Here is an 11665-nt window from a genome sequence, read left to right on the forward strand (position 1 = left end):
GTCACCCTAAAACAGCCTCTTTTCTTCCCTACAATGGAAAAACAGCCTCACATTTAATACCTCCACAACAGTAGACTCTCCCCACCTGTCAGGTGGTAAAACAGGTGTTAAGTCTGTCCATACTAGGCCTACAACGATGCTTCAATAATTTATACGAGAATGCCTAATTTTATTCTTAAGATATTCTTTTCCACAAGCATAACTGTACTTTTTCTTTCTGTCTTTTGAGACCTCATCTCTGAATATAAATGTGGTCTCTCCAAAGACCATAAAATTACAAAAGGATTCCTCTGCCTCCTTACTGGAGATTGAGAAACAGGATAATAAAGTACAAACTGAATTAACTAGGTAATTCTGGCAGTCAAATTAATGGAATAATGGCATCTACCAAAAAAGAGTTCTTAATCACTTTTCTCCCCCAACATGGGACCTCTGTTAAGTCTATGAACTCCTTCCTAGAAAAGTATCTTTTAAACACATAAAATAACACAGTATCACATAAAAAGCCAATTATATTGAACTATAACTATCAAAAATATAAAATGCACAAATTTATGATACAGTAATATATGTGCTTTATTAATCTTTAAATAAATATCTACCAGTGTATCTAATAATTAAACTTTAAGTAATGATGGGTATTAAACATCATTCTGAGATACGCAACAATAATGCATCATGAAAATATCTACAATTTCTATTAGAAACAGTCTCTGCTACTGCTGCCCACATTCATAATGGAAGAAAACATGTAAAGATGTAACTTTTCTCTCTATTCAAGTTTACAGACCTACAGTTTTAAAACCTCAAATATACGAAGAACTATTTATTAAATTTTTTAGCTCTGTTAAGTACTGAATCTAATAGCAGTAATAATGTACTTCCCTACATAATGCCATGTGACTTTCCAAGAGAAGCAGAGGACAAGAATTTTAGCTCCAAAAAAGAAACAAGGCCAAAAGCAAGGACAAGGGTAGAAAATGGAATTATTTGCAGAAAGCTCACTCTTCAGCCACTTTACCTACATTATCTAATCTTCCTAATAACTGCCCTTCCTCCTTCTGACCAAGGTAAGAGTCACAATCCCTTGTTCTTCTAACTAAGCAAATGAAGATTCAAATAAGTCACTTGCCCAAGGTAATAAGGCTAGTCAACAAAGCCAGAAGTCCTCTTTGTCCAAGTCCTGTGCTCTTTCGGCTATCCTATTCTGCGTTTGTCTGACATCATTCTAGAGACGCTCACCCCAATTACCAGAGCATTTCAAGAAGTTAAAGCTCTTTCCTCTATTGTTTTCAGGTCAAAAAGACTACTTCTAAAGATGCTGTTGCTGCTAAGTCGCTTCAGTAGTGTCCGACTCTGTGCGACCCCATAGACGGCTGCCCACCAGGCTCCCTCATCCCTGGGATTCTCCAGGCAAGAACACTGGAGTGGGTTGCCATTTCCTTCTCCAATGCATGAAACTGAAAAGTGACAGTGAAGTCGCTCAGTCGTGTCCGACTCTTAGCGACCTCATGGACTGCAGCCCACCAGGCTCCTCCATCCATGGGATTTTCCAGGCAAGAGTACTGGAGTGGGGTATATTGATGTAATTACCTTTGTAAAATCATTTCCTGTAAGGGAGACATGCAGTTCTAAATAAGGTATTAAGTACTTATGTAGGAACTGATTTCTGTGCAAGGAAACAAAATATTCAACATTTTTGAGCAATACACACGTTACTGGAAATGCAAAGCAAATTTCTAGAACCTAAAACAAACATAAAGCAGAAAGCTAGGTTTTACACTGTATCTAAATTCTTTCCTAAATGAATTTTTTAAACTTAAAAAAGAGAAAACACTATACCTGTATTACTTCCTAGGAGGATATAAAAACAACACAGTATCATTTGCAAATATTAATTGTAAATGTTGAAAGGTAAGAAAGCTAAATCCAGTCCAATTTCTTCACTTTACATTTAAAGAAACATCAAAAATTCATATAATAAATGTTTATAAATGGGAAAACAAAGAGGTTCAAGAAAGTTCCCTAGGTACAGGAAACAAGAAACATCTCAAACTGACCTGAGGAATTCTCTCCACATGTTTTGAAACACCAGCTATTACAGTAACTTAATTTTCAAAGCAGAATAAAGTCAGTATGTTTCTGAAATATCTTTAAAATTAGACAGTACTCTGTGATGCAGTCATTAAGGTTTCATGGCAGTCCTATCACTAAGTTTCTAACTTCTGAGATATTTGATCTCCCTTCTGAGAAACTGGAATGGTGTCTGGCTCACAGTAGGGCCTCAGATGTTTGTTAGTAAATTAAGTACATAATATTCACTGGAACTTTTCTGTTGATTATTATCAAGGTCAGTTATTTTCCTCTCAGATGAGTGAACTAATAAGCAACAGGCTACAAGAAACAGCAACTATGAATGTTGGGGAAAAAAATAAAAACTCTAACTATGTCTTCCAAATTCAGGCCTTTATCATCCCACTTAAGACTCTTTCAATAATCTCATTTAATTTGACCATCAAATTTAAAGGCCAGTTAATTCGACACATTTAATATCTATAATTGTCATGCTGCTTAGTAATTAGATATAAATGGTAAGCACTTCAGGTATACAGTCATCCCTTGGTACTCACTGGGGATTGGTTCCAGGACTCTCCTGCAGACACCAGAATCTAGAAATGTTCAAGCCCCTTATAAAAATACGTGTACATGTATATCTTTATACATATATGGGCTTCCCAGGTGGCACTAGTGGTGAAGAACCCACCTGCCAATGTAGGAGACATAGGAGACTAGGGTTCAATCCCTGGGTTGGGAAGATCCCCTGGAGGAGGGCAGAGCAACCCACTTCAGTATTCTTGCCTGGAGAATTCTATGGACAGAGGAGCCTGGCAGGCTACAATCCATAGGGTCACAAAGAGTTGGACACAACTGACGAGACTTTAAATTAAAATTTAAATTAAAAAATTAAATAAAAATGAAATTAAAAGATGCTTGCTCCTTGGAAGAAAAGTTATGACAACCTAAAGAGCATATTGAAGAGCAGAGATATTACTTTACCAACAAAGTCCATCTAGTCAAAGCTATGGTTTTTCTAGTAGTCATGTATGGATGTGAGGTTGAACTATAAAGAAAGCTGAGCACTGAAGAATTGATGCTTTTTAATTGTGGTGTTGGAGAAGACTCTTCAGAGTCCTTTGGACTGCAAGGAGATCCAACCAGTCCATCCTAAAGGAAATCAGTCCTGAATATTTATTGGAAGGACTGATGCTGAAGCTGAAACTCCAATACTTTGGCCACCTGATGCGAAGAACTGACTCATTTGAAAAGACCCTGATGCTGGGAAAGACTGAAGGCAGGAGAAGGGGACAACAGAGGATGAGATGGTTGGATGGCATCACCAACTCAATGGACATGAGTTTGAGTAAACTCTGGGAGTCGGTGATGGACAGGGAGGCCTGGCGTGCTGCAGTCTATGGGGTCTCAAAGAGCCGGACACAACTGAGTGAAGGAACTGAACTGAAGAGACTTAGCATGCACACACATACGTATAAAATATATCTGCATATAACCTATACAAATCCTCCCATATACTTTAAATTATCTCTACATTACTTATAATACCTAATACAATGTAAGTACTATGTAAATAACTGTAAATACAATACTAGTGAAGTGAAGTCGCTCAGTTGTGTCCGACTCTTTGCGACCCCGTGGACTGTAGCCCACCAGGCTCCTCTGTCCATGGGATTCTCCAGGCAAGAATCCTGGAGTGGGTTGCCATTTCCTTCTCCAGGGGAACTTCCCAACCCAGGGATGGAACCTGGGTCTCCTGCATTGCAGGCAGACGCTTTAACCTCTAAGCTACCAGGGAAGCCCAATGCTAAATGCTATGTAAACAATTGTAAATACAATGTAAATACTTGCCAGCATGTGGCTTTCAAGTTTTACTTTTTGGAACTTTCAAGAACTCTCCCCCACCCCCACGGAATATTTTCAATCAAGGTTGGGAGAATGCACAGATTTGGAGTGCCAACTTTGCTTAATAACCAAACTAAAATTTTATAGTTTCCTTCAGTCTAGAATCTAGAAACAGCTTAAATATCAAGACTGCTAAGGATGGCTAATGAAAGTTTAGCCCATCCCACACTTTCAATAAAAGCCAAGGCATGACTGGATTCAATTAACCAGGGCTGAGATCTCCTATGTCCCCATTCTCCCTTTTAACAGTCCCTCTATTACACTCGTGCCCACATCATTCTGAGTACTACCCGGATTTCTGATTACAAAAAATTACTCTGGTTATCAAAAGGTTATCAGCTAATCCGCAGAAACACAAGAAGTTTTTTTCTTTTTTTTTTTTTTAGTACAAAACAAAAATTCACATCACAAAAAACTATGCTTACAATGCTGTTACACTGTATATGAATTACAGTTTATATACACAAACAGCATTTAAATACATGTCATGGCATATAAAATGGCACAAGTATATTCCCATTAAAGTGTGATGGTCTCATTATCTTACTTAACAAATGCAAAGAATATCTGGCATATGATTATAAACGTTCAAATGTATGAATGATACCTTAAAGCAGGAGTCAGCCAACTTCTCTGCAAAGGGCCAGATTAAGTAAACCTTTTAGGTTTTGTGGCCCACAAAACCTTTTGCAACTACTCTCTGTGGTAGCACAGTAGCAACCATAGACAACAGGCAAACCAATGAGTTATCATGTGTTGAAATAAAACTTTATTTACAAAAACAGGTAGTGGGCTGAATTTGGTCTACAAATTAGCTTGCTGATCTCTTCTCCAGTTAACAGTAAAGATAATGTCATTTTCCAATAAATCAACTTTACTAGAGCTAAAAGTTTTTTATTTCAAATATATGTAAATTATGCAGAAAAGCAACCAATGTTTCTAGAGCATCCTATTTATATTAGAGCACCTGATGTAAAAGAAAAGTCCAATGACCTTATTGACATATATAACTAGCTTCTATAAAATGTACTTTAGAATTCTGCTAAAAAAAGTTAAAATTCTATGAATTTGCAAGAACTTCTATAAATATTGACTATTCAAAAAAACAAACACAAAAAAACACACCTATACAGGGACTTCCCTGGTAGTCCAGCAGTTAAGAGTCCACCTTCCAAAGAAGGAGGAGGAACTAGGATCCCACATGCCACAGGGCCAACTAGGCCCACAGGTCACAACTACAGAGCCCAATCGCTCTGGAGCCCATGCACTTCAACTAGGCCCGCGCTCAGCAAGGAGAGATCCCTCATGCAGCACAAAGACACCAACTAAGGCCCAATGTACTCAAAAATGAGTAATAGTAAAAAAAAAAAAAAAAAACCTATACAAATGCTAACCTGAAAAAAACCCTCTAAGAAGTGAAAGACTGGATTCGCTATCAAAAAGAACGAAGAAATAAAGAAGTGAATCATATGAACCATACTTTCTTTCCAAACAGTTTCCAGGCAAAAAGCTACATCTATCATAGGGACATTTCACTATCCAAAATCATAAACCCTTTTTTAAAGGATATTTTCCAGTGTCAGTTATATACCATTCCCTAGGAAGAAAACAAAAAGTGAATTCACCTTCAATCATGAAAAAAATTTACACAGGTACGTAAACACTTCTTATAGGAAATTCCATTTTGACTTTAAATGATGAAAAATCCAAGAAATATTAAGTACTGAATACTAAACACAGTAATAAACAAACATCCTTTCACTGTTTGTTACAAAATAACCTTACTTTTAAAGACTTTAAAATTGCAAATAAGGGATATATATATAAAGTATATATTTACCCTTCCATAAATATTGCCATTTTCTACATAGGAGGAATGGCTAATAGCAATTACCTCTGAAAAACAAGACTGGGGGGTGTTCTGGGAAGTTGGGGAGAACTTTTAACATCTTTCTGATTTTTTTAAGTTTGTCATAAAATTTATTAATTTTACAGTCATTTAAAGTGGTTTAAAATATATGCAATGTAAATGAATATTGAAAAATATACCAAGAACTAATATAAACAGTAAAGCAGGATTCCTCTGAAAGAGGCTAGAAACTGAGGAAATCTCTGGGGTCAGACGAGCCACCTACCACTCAACTGAACATATACTTGAGGCAGAAGTTAGGGAAGTTCCCCTAAAGGGCTTCTGACACGGTGAGGTTTAAAATCACCTTGTAAGAGTGTAATCTACAGCAGTCCAATCCAGTTCCACTGACTCCAGTAAGCCAAGGGTAGTTATCAGGGTCCTGAGAAGAGCTACTGGGCTGCAGGATGTCCAAGCCATCCAAGAAAGGGTGACTTTCTTGACTTCCTAGATCGACACCAATACCATAGTATTATATTAACTATTCCCTATCAAGTATGTTCCCCAACATGACTATCCTCACAGTCTTAACAGGACACTTTGTTTTAGGCTTTGGTCTTTGGGAAATATCGATTAAAATTTGTCATTTTGAAATGATGTATGTTAAGTTGAATTAAGTTAAAAATAAATGAAAAAAGTTGACTCCCATCCTAACTGAAGATTTCAGACTCTACTGTACTAGAAAATTACATTAGATTATATTAGAAGATTCAGATCTGAAATTAAGATAAAATGCATACAGACTTTCATTTCAACCGCCTGCCAAAGATAAAAATGGATAATAAAAGCCAATTCTGCTCCTGGGAATAGAGAAGCAAAAAATCAAGAAATAATCCTTGTTCTCTGATACTACTGAGTGTTAGCAAAAGAGAGAAAGAATAGCAGTCTGTCATTTGTCACCACCACAGGAAAAACATATCAATTTAATTTCCAGTTAATGCAAATGTCCAAAACAAAGGACAGACTAAACATATTTTCCCCATGCTGAAATTAATTTCAGTTCTGAGCCTCTCCTACGCTCTGCCATGCTTGGGAACACAGGAGTGAACAAAACGATGTATAATCCACAAGGGCAAGAATTCAACATTCCTAAATGCCACAAATTTTGTTTCATTTAAATATACTGTAAAGCATTTCAATGAGTATCTATTCATCTCTCACTAAAAAAACATTGTTTATTAAATACCATTATGCACTTTACAAAAGTAATTAAACAAAAGAAACAAAGTGCAATTCATTTTACAGATGAATTATAATCCACTAACTTCAAAAGAAATCTTTTACGTTTTTACCACATTTGCGGTAATTATTAGTCTTTGGAAGATAAAGCACACGTGAAAATAAGGTAGTACTAAAAAAAATGTAAATGCAACCCTGAATATTAGCCTCGCTTCTTAATTCTAATAATGCTGTTATGGTAAACGGATTAAGCCATTATTTATCCAGCAAATGAACGGGGCAATTGTTCATTCAGAGCTCCATCCGAAATATAAAAGAGTATTTAGTGCTCTAAAAAAAATGTATGCTCAGTAAACAATAGATTGCAATGCCTATTTTCGAGCGCTCGTTTATCAAACAAATGCTTACTATCTTAGGTATTTACATTTACATCATGCTTGTCTATTGCCACAGAACTCATTAACATTTCGACAAAAATCTCAAGTAGATAGATTTTAAAACATATCGTTGATGAAGCTGACTTTCAACACATTTCCAGCCTCGTTAATAACCAGTCCTTAATGGTATTTTAAAAAAAGAAAAAAACGCTCAATACATGGTGTGAATAAAGAACCATGCTACATCTGTATAGGATGTGATGCGCTCTATTTAAACTAAAATAATATAGTGTTCCACCCCACCCCACCCCCGCCCCTTTCAAAGTTAGCCTGAGAATTACGTTTACAACCCTTTAAAGGAAGAGGGGGCTGTAATGTACTCAACTTGTCTACTGCGGTCTAAGATCCAAAATCCGAGAAAGTTACGGGGCTCGGGGGGCGCCCGCAACTTCAGCAGCAGCAGGTAGGGCCGGGGCCGGAGCCGCCAGGGCCGCCGCGCGGGTGCGGGGGCCGCTCGCGCCCCGAGCCCCGTCACGCAACCTCCCTTTGCCGCCACGGCGGAACTCACGCTCTCTAGTAATTCAACACCTTTGCTTTCAAATCGGAGACCAGGGAGAAATGGTAATAAATTCCTTTCCTACCACAGCAAAAAATGATAATAATTATGTCATTTTTTTCTACGCTTAAATCTGCATTCTCAAGACTGCCTAGAAGGGACGAGCCAGGCCGAGCCCGGGGCGGCGCCCGAGCGGCGGGAGCCCGACCGAGCCCGGGGCCGACGCGGAGGGCGGACCCGCGCCCGGGGGGCAGCAGCTCGCCGCGGCGTGTTCAGGCCGCGGCCGAGACGCCGGCCAAGCCTCGCGGCGTCCGCGACCGCAGGAGCGGCCTGGCCTGCCGGACCGTTAGGACAAGCGGCGCCGCGGCCCTGGCGGCGAGGCCAGCGGGCAGCACCGGGCGCCGCGACTTCTCGCCGCCACCTCAGCGGCTCCGGCGGAGCCCGGGAGCGGCCGTGGGGGAAGGGAGCGCGCCGGCGGCTTACCTCAGGAGCGGGCGGCTGCTTCCCGCCGCGAGAGTGGCCGGGCGCTGCGCGGCGGCGGCGGGCGTCGCGGCTGCGGCAAGGGGAGAGAGAGAGAGAGAGAGAGAGAGAGAGAGGCGGCGGTGGAGCGAGCGCCGGGACGCCGGAGAGTAGAGGTACCGCCGCCACCGCAGACAGCTCCGCAATATGGCTGCCCGGCGGCTCCTCGGGGGAGAGGCGGGGCTGCCCCGCGCCCCGCGCCCCCCGCCTCCCCCTGCCGGCCGGCCGGCCTCGCGCCGCGGCCCGAGCGCCAACGCCGCTGCGGCGGCCGCCACCCCGCCGCCCGCGCCCCGCCCCGGCCCGGCCCCGCCCAGCCCCTCGGGCTCGCGGCCACTCGCCGGCCCGGGCGTCGCCCGCGGGCAGGGAGGGTCTCCGTCCGGGGCGGGGACGCGCGAGGACCCGGGCGCGGCTCCGGAGTCCCTAGGGAACGGGGCCGAGCGCGGGGGTGGGCCGCTCCTTCCGTGAGGGGGACTGGGCTAGAGTGAAGCCCGATGGCCCGGGAAGCGGAACCGCCCAAACCCAGAGCTGGGAGTGGGCCTGCCGCCTCCCCGCGACCGGTGGAAACTTGAAACTCCCGCTGGTGCCAGAAAATTCAGAGGGCGTTTCCATCGCCCCCAACAAGGCATTCTTTCCCAGGGAATCAACGACCGAGTGGAGCGCGTTACTTGGCTCTTGAAAGCTTGAAAACCCTGGATCGGGAGAGAAAAAAAGGCCTGCCTTAGAGGGATTTATATAGACAATGAAGAACTTTATTTTGGCAGTGTTTACCCAACCAGTAAACTTACTTTTTCAGGGACAATTTTTAGGCCCCACCAAAATCCCAATCGAGAGTGCAAATTTTTATCCGGGCAAGGAAGAAGTCAGTAAAAGAAAATTGATGGAAGTGGGACACCGCAAAGAGCAGCCAAACCTAAATTATCTTTGACTTTGTGAAGTTAGGCATTTGATCATGGTCTGACTAGCCCACTCGTTTTAGTAGTGGTCGGGGCTAGACAGACTTACGGTCATTGTTCTGTCATCTACTCCCATTCCTCTTGTATTTTCTGGGATTCAAAGAGCAAAACTTGCTCTACGTATGGAAATAGCAAGTGCACAAAATCAGAGTAGCCTAGTTTGACCTGCTTTATATAGTTTACTTTTTATTAACAAAGTTTGAAAATGAAAAATTTGCTCAGTCGTGTCCAACTCTTTGCGACCCCATGGACTGTAGCCCGCCGGGCTCCTCTGTCCATGGAATTTTCCAGGCAAGAATACTGGAGGGTAACAATTCCCTTCTCCAGGGGATATTCCTGATCTCAGGATGGAACCAAGGTCTCCTGCATTGCAGGCAGATTCTTAAGGGTCTGAGCCACCAGGGAAACCCATTCAAATACAACCTCACCCAGTGTACTCAACTTTTTTAGAGCAAATAATCGGTATCCTTCTTGCTTTTCTGTTTGTCTTCCCTGAGACTATGGCTTTTTCCGGAAACTCTCCTCTGATCACTTTCATTAAATTTACTCTTAAGCGTGTTTCCACCATTGCCCTTTGAGACCACTTGGAACAATTAAAAGTCTCAAGTTAATTCTAAGGCCTTTAGAGTGCAGAGTCCTCGAAGATGGGAACCAGGTGTGTGCTTTTCTTTAACTATAGGATTACTCCCTGACCTTCTCCCTGGGGTGGAACAATTATCCCGGTGATTTTTCAGACTTCTACAACAAGCTGCATGCATAAAGATAGTCAAACTATTGTGTAAATTCCTAGATAGTACACTAATCAAACATACTTTTGTGACAGAAAATGAAGCATTCATTATCATGTGTCACATGACAGGCACTGGTATGAAATGCTTTGTAAGACTGGCTTTTTAAAATAATTATAACAACCCTGAGTTTGAGGTAAATGTTATTGACGTTTTTAAAAACCCGTAAATAGAGCCTCAAAGGAGTTAAGTAATTTGCTTACTGTAACACAGCTAGGAAGTTGTGCAATCTGACCAACCCAGTATCATTTGATTCCAAAGCCTTGATTTTATCCTATACTCTTCAACAGCAAACAGAGGAGAAACTGTAACACTTCAGTCAGCTATCATGTTAGTAACTATTTAAATGAAGGATAATATTCAGTGCTGGTGAGATTAAAAAGGTGCTGAGAGACATTGTGAGTGGAGTGTAAACAGAAACAACCTGTTTAGAAAAATTTGGCACTGTGATTCAACCTATAAAAATGTTCATACCCTTGTAACCCATAATCTCATATCTGGGATTCTTGCTGAATGAAATAATCTGTAATAGAGCAAAAGTTTTATTCATAAACTGTATGTCACAATTTACAAGATGCAAAAATAAATATTGTGGAAATTAAATGTCTTGAAGATAGCTATAAATATTTGGTAGCATTTTAGGTAAAAACTTAAAATATATAGCATTAAGTGGTAAAAAAAAAAAAAAATACCGCTACAAGTTGTGAAACTAATCATGCAGTATGATCACATCTATGTTTTTCTTAAAAAAAAAAAAAAAAAGACACCTATGAGGTGTTAGACAAAAAGAAAAATTGAAACACAGAGTTGTCTCAGGATAGTGTTTCTACGGGCATCCGTTACCCCCTGCCCCTTATTCTAGTCTTCATTATATTCTGTACTACTTTTGCAGTGAAAAAAAAAATTTTTTTTTAAGGCTTAATTGAAAATTTTCTTTCTCAGTTTAATAACAACAGTGCAGATTTTAAGTGTTAAAAAGAAAACTCACACTTGTGAAAAACTACTTTAAAAAGAAAAAACCCTAATATTATCAATAGTTGTAAGAAAAACTTTCCTGTATTGCACATAGTATATATATAAAAAAGAAAGGAAAAGCTAATGCAGTGGCCCTCATAGTCAACAAAGAGTCCGAAATGCAGTACTTGGGCTCAATCTCAAAAACAACAGAATAATCTCTGTTCATTTCCAAGGCAAACCATGCAATATGACAATAATCCAAGTATATGCCCCAACCTAATGCCGAAAAGCTGAATTTGAAATGTTCTATAAAGACCTACAAGACCTTCTAAAACTAACGCAAGAAAAGATACACTTTTCATCAAAGGGGACTGGAATGCAAAAGTAGGAAATCAAGAGATATCTGGAGTAACAGGCAAGTTTCACCTTGGAGTACAAAATGAAGCCGG

General features: G+C 40.7%; 1 protein-coding gene across 2 annotated transcripts in view; it reads right to left on the reverse strand.

The window, feature by feature from the left end:
- RDX (radixin) overlaps window positions 1-8667 on the reverse strand; it is a 98561-nt gene extending 89894 nt beyond the window's left edge. For both annotated transcript variants that reach the window (XM_015100904.3, XM_015100903.3), the window contains exon 1: window positions 8483-8667. The gene's annotated coding sequence lies outside the window, so the exon portion shown is untranslated. The remainder of the gene's footprint in view (window positions 1-8482) is intronic.
- Between the last annotated feature and the right edge of the window lie 2998 nt (window positions 8668-11665).

This window comes from Ovis aries, chromosome 15, assembly GCF_016772045.2.
Source record: "Ovis aries strain OAR_USU_Benz2616 breed Rambouillet chromosome 15, ARS-UI_Ramb_v3.0, whole genome shotgun sequence".
In the NCBI taxonomy this organism is placed as follows: domain Eukaryota; kingdom Metazoa; phylum Chordata; class Mammalia; order Artiodactyla; family Bovidae; genus Ovis; species Ovis aries.